Source organism: Chenopodium album, chromosome 6 (genome assembly GCF_948465745.1).
Source record: "Chenopodium album chromosome 6, dcCheAlbu1.1, whole genome shotgun sequence".
Lineage (NCBI taxonomy): Eukaryota > Viridiplantae > Streptophyta > Magnoliopsida > Caryophyllales > Amaranthaceae > Chenopodium > Chenopodium album.
Window position 1 is genome coordinate 35,284,567 of NC_137839.1, and position 5,879 is coordinate 35,290,445.

Below are 5,879 nucleotides of genomic sequence, written 5' to 3' on the forward strand. Positions count from 1 at the left end.
CTTGTTTTGAATGGTTTTGAAATTAGTCTTCCAATGTGTGTCTTTGATAATTGCCTTAACCGTTTTCACGGTGGCGGTAATGTCTTAGATATTCCTATTTAAAGTTTTAAACAGGGCAAAACAGGTATTTTAAAAGAAATGAATTTCTAGGGTGTTACATATGGTAAGCGTTCTTCACAAATATCATCCATTATATCAATTACATCAATTAAACAACAATTTTCTTCTAGCATAGGTCCTTTCCAAACCTTCCCCAAATTAAAAGTGATATTATCATCTCCTACAGAAAGGGTTAGTTTTCCATTTTTAACATCAATAATGGCTCCTGCAGTATGGAGAGAAGGCCTACCTAATATAATGGGAATTTGTGTATCCTCAGTCATGTCTAACACAACAAAATCAACAGGGATAAAAAATTTATCAACTCTGACAGGAACATCCTCTAAAATACCTAAGGGGTATTTAACAGAATGGTCTGCCATATGTAAAGTAATGTTAGTAACTTTCAAATCACCCATATAAAGTTTAACACACACAGACGATGGCATAACACTGACACTAGCACCCAAATCACATAATGCTTTATCAATGAAGACATTACCAATATGACAAGGGATAGAAAAACTACCATGATCCTTTAATTTAGGAGGGGACTTATTTTCCAATAAAGCACTACATTCCTCTGTAAAAGTTACAGTTTCTACCTTGTCAAAGGCCCTTTTCCGAGTTAAAATATCTTTCATAAATTTAGCATATGCCGGAACCTTAGTGATTAAATTAGTGAAAGGAACTGTTACCTGCAAATTTTTCACAACCTCCAAAAACTTACCGAATTGCTTATCAAACTTACCCTTCAAATGTTTATAAGGGAATGGAAGTTTGATAACTAGGCTCTGCACATCTCTACCCTTGTCCTGAGATTTACCCTGCAAAGAAACATTAAAAGGGTTAGTTTCCTATTGTAGCCCTGCGGGGTTAGTAAGATTAGCATTCGGTACAGGGTAATCTAGATTAGAAATATGTCCATCATCCTTGGGCTTAGGAGGCCCATCATAATGTGAACCACTCCTTAGAGTGATTGCATTAGCATGATCTGTAGGATAGATTGGTTGCGATGGTAGAGCTCCCTGCTGACGGGTTTGTAAGGTAGATGAAATCTACGCAATTTGATTGTCTATAATTTTATTATGAGCTATAATCGAATCAATTTGTGAATCCCAGCCATGTGCTTTTGAATGCTTGAAAGCATTGCTCTAATTTCTGACATAGCAGGGTCAGAAGATGAGGAGGGTTGTGACCGGTTTTTCTGGCCGGAATTAGGATGGTAATATTTTTGTTGTGGTGGTGATTGTTGTTGTGTTTGTTGTGGAGGTGGAGGGTTTTATACATTGGTACTCCGGTAGGAAAGATAAGGGTGGTTCCGGAGGCCGGGATTATAAGAGTTGGAGTATGGGTTACTTTGCATATAGGATTGGAAGGCATTAACTTGCTCTATGGAAATCCTACAATGTCCTACAATTCCACAATTTTCACAAAAAGCTTCATTGTTAGCAACAGCAGAAACATTAGCTACAGAGTTAGGAACAACAATAAGATTATCTAGTTTCTGACAAATAGATGTTAACTGAGCCTGCAAAAAGGATACAGAATCGACATTATGTTTTCCTTTGTTAGCAAACCCTCTCGGATTCCCATATTGGGAATTGTGAAATGTCATGTCTTTGATAACTTGACCTACATTTTCAACATTAAGATTCATGAATCTCCCACTAGCTGCAAAATCTAGAATTGATCTAGATGAGTTTCCAAGTCCATTTTAAAAGGCTTGGATCAACTGTCATTATGCAAGATTATGGTGGGGGCATTCTTTCTGTAGATCCTTAAACCTTGCCCAAGCCTCATATAGAGTTTCATCTGGCTCTTGGGAAAAGTTCTGAATAGCACTCCTTAATAAAGTTGTTCTCTCTGCGGGGTAATATTTATTATAAAAATTCAAAGCAAGAGTTTCCCAGTCAGTAATACCAAGTGTAGTTCTATTAAAACGATTAAACCATAATTTAAATTTTCCAAATAAAGAAAAGGGAAAAAGAATCTCCCTGATTTGGTCTTGCGTGACCCCAGCTTGCCTAATGGTATTGCAATATCAGCAGAAATCTGCAATGTGAAGATTAGGATCTTCACCCTTAGCTTCACTGAATTTCTTCCTCTCTATCGTCGTGATAAATTAGGGTTTGATCTTAAATTTCACTCCATCAAGGGTCGGAGTACGTAGGAGTAAGGTGTGGAAATCTGTCAGCGACGGTTGCAAATAATCATTGAGCTTGAGAGGTGGAGGAGGTGGTGGTGCTGTCATCTTTGATTCAGGTTCTGAAAAGGCTTTCGAATCACTAGAATCAGATAGGGGTTCCGAAGGTGGATTACCTCCAGAAGTGTCTCGTATCTGCTTGTATAAATTCTTCTGTCTATGAAAAGAACGTTCGATTTCAGGGTCGAATAGAATGTAACCTGATCTAGAACTCCTGGGCATAAACGCAGAATTAAACAAACAAATATGAGAAAGTTGTCTCAAAGAACTTGCGTTCTATGAGACATGAGAAAATAATTTAGACTACAAAAATAATCAGAAATAAAAATAAAACCGTTTCCTCGGCAACGACGCCAAATTTTAACAAGATAAAGTCGTATCACCTAGTCAAAAATAATTCCTAAGTTCCTCTAACTATGCAGATAGGGAAGAAGGGTCGATCCACATGAAAACAAGTCTTCCTATTCCTAATTAATTAAAATCATCTAAATTATAAAGTAACTAAATTTTAGATATAAGGAATTAAACTAAAGGAGATAAAAATAGGGAGAAATCAATTAATAAAAGCCTAGGGCATAGGTTCAACAATAAATAATATTTCAGGGTAAAACATAATATTCAATCATCAATGCATCAATAAATCAGATCATAAAGGGCTTTCGCTATGTATTACAATCACAGAGTTAATTTACCGGTATTAAATCTCATTTCTCGAATCTTGACTTAACCATTTACAAATTAGTCAGCCTATTGAAACTAAGTCTAAACATAAATTTTCTTCTCTCGAATCTCGAATCAATATTGTATAACTCATACAATTAAACTAGGCCTAATCTAAATGCATAACATTAAATCAATCAATAGGAAATTAATCAAGCATTAACAATCAATAGTAATAAATTATCCCTTCATATTATTTATGGATCCCCATAAACCCTAGAAAGAAAACTACTCAAGCATAATTAAATCTAAACTAATCAAAGCATTTAAACAAGACATGATGAAATAAAGAAATAATTTTATAGAAAATAATATAGAAGAAATCGTTACCAAAGTAAACAGAATTAATCGATTGAATTAAGAACAAGGTCGTAGAGTTGTAGAGAGAGAAACAATGAGAGGAAACTAATCTGAAAACTAAGCAGAGAGAGAAAGCTAAGATAAAAAAGGTACTAAATTTACTTAACAAAAACGTATTTATATTAAACTCGAAAATCCTCAACGTAAATGAACTAAAATCGAGCTTAATTATCTTCCAAAAACACGCCCGGTCGGGCGCCACACCGCCCGGTCGGGCGCGCCTTTTTCTTCATCAGGTCTTCTCTCGCGCCCGGTTGGGTGCGAGATCGGGCGTCTTGCGTTCTTCTACCCCGCTCGGCAGGGCGCACCTTCGGGCGAGGCCACCTTGGCCGGGGCAAGGCCACTTGGGCATCTTGGATCTCTCGTTTGGTCCATTAACTTCGGTCCAAGAGCTAATTTCCTCCTTGGGGCCTGAATACTTGGTCCAAATGTCTCGGTGTAGTGGTCGTGCTCCTCCAATGCTCGTAGTCGCTTCATAAAATCCCGGGAAAATGCTCCAAATATGCAATTCCCTATAAAACTCTACCAAACTACGAAAACACTAGAAAACACCAATTGGTAATTAAAGTTGCTCTAAAGAGCCAAAAACACTACTAATTACGATCAAGGGACGGGGGTAAAACTCTATATAAAATAGACATATCAACTTGTTTACAAGCATACAACATACAACATGACCCACAAATAAATAACTAATTTATTCATTTAGCATTGATTACGCATTGAACGAATTCCCCCCTGACTTGCCCCAATATAGGGGTACTAACACAGGAGAAAACCGTGCAAGTATAAAAGGACCACTCGTAAGTGGTGGAATTCCTGCGCATAATAATAAAAAGAAAATACATCGTCCTGTACTCCCAGTAGAAGTTGTGGTTAAATATAAAATCCCATAACTCCCCCCATATGTTCATACTCAAGGTATATACGTTCCAAGAGTTTTGATGCGTAATCTCTTTCACTTTACGTTATTTACATATCATTGACTTGGTGATGACTCTGAAACCATAACACAATCAAACATTATAATTATTCAAACAATTAAACATACCAATTTAATTCTTAAATAATAAGTGACCACGTAATATTTAATGTTGAACCCTTTTTAAATCTATCTCGGTTTCAAAGACACCTTTAACGCGTTTATTTTTGTTTTAATTTTTTGTTTATTGTATTTAATTGGCTAAAAATTGTTATTCATGTGTTGTTATGTGTTAAACAGTTTTTGCATGTTTTTTTGTGAATTTACTCTTTAATTTTTTTTGCTTTTTTTAAATGAAGATTTGTTGCATGTTATGGTGTTTGAATTTGCCTCCATTTGATTTTTTTTTTTTTTTTTTTTTTTTTTTTTTTTTTTTTTTGCTTTTTTGCTCTTTCATTTTTGTGCATTAACTAGTGCATGTTATTTTCAGAATTTGCTTCATTTTTATTTATCAATGCTTAGATTTTTTGTAGAGTATGCTAATTGGAATTGATCTTGGTTTTAGGTTGAGCATGCTAATAGGCAGTATGTCATTGTGTTTAGAAGGGTCAGTTTATGCATATTTTTTGTTGTGAATAAGGTTACTTTTTGTTGTGAAAAGGATCACTTTGTGTTGTGAAAAGGGTCACTTTGTGCTGTGAAAAGGGTCACTTTGTGCTGTCAAAAGTGTCGCGTTGTGCTATCAAAAGGGTCACTTTTTTCTGTTAAAAGGGTCACTTTTGCAGTATATAGTTTTGCTAGATTAACTTATGAATTGTTAATTTTTGTTAATTTTTTTGTATTAATCAGATGTAGGTGGTTTTGGTTCTATAGGTGGACATCGGTATAAAGAGACTGTTGTGAAGGCAAAAGCAGTACCTAAGAAAGTGAAAGTGTAGACACCTAAAAATGTCTCCCCAAAACCAAACCCGATGATGAACAACCTTTCACCGCCACTATTGGTCGGGTTCAGTATTTAATCCCGAGAGTGCTTAAAAAATTTTATTTGATTAAATTCGTATTTTTGAATAGTCCATGGATTAGTCTTGATGTTTGGTAAAAGCATAGTTTTAATTTCAGCCCAAACTTATCATTTAATTTTAGCCCAAACCTTTTTTATTTTATTGTTTTATTATTTATTTTTGGCCCAAACCTTTTATTTATTTTATTCGCTTATTTTCTTATTTTAGCCCAAATAATAATAAATCAGAAAAAGGCCCGAAATTATCAATCGGCACTTAAAATGTTGAACGAAATTAGGGTTAAAAATGTATTTAAATGGAAAAGCGGACTGAAAATTCCCGCGCCACGGCAGGAGTCCACCGTGTCACGGGAATCTTTCCCGTTTGACGGTGGGATTTCCAGTGACACGGGAATTTCCGTGTCCTTTCCGCGTAAATTCTTAACGCGTTTTCTTCCCCGTTTACTAAATATTTCCCGCGTCACTCAAAAATTGCACCGTGTCCCACTCCTTTGGATGTGAAGGACAGACTTCCTGAAAAGTTCTCCACTGCTGATATTCCAAAGTTCAAG

The 5,879-nt window shown here is 35.6% G+C and overlaps 1 non-coding gene across 1 annotated transcript; it reads left to right on the forward strand.

Annotated features, from left to right (window-relative positions):
* The first annotated feature begins 1,847 nt into the window (after nt 1-1,847).
* Nucleotides 1,848-1,954, forward strand: LOC145637697 (small nucleolar RNA R71). Its single transcript, XR_014114434.1, has one exon. It is a non-coding gene; the product is annotated as a small nucleolar RNA R71 (small nucleolar RNA).
* The last annotated feature ends 3,925 nt before the right edge of the window (nt 1,955-5,879 follow it).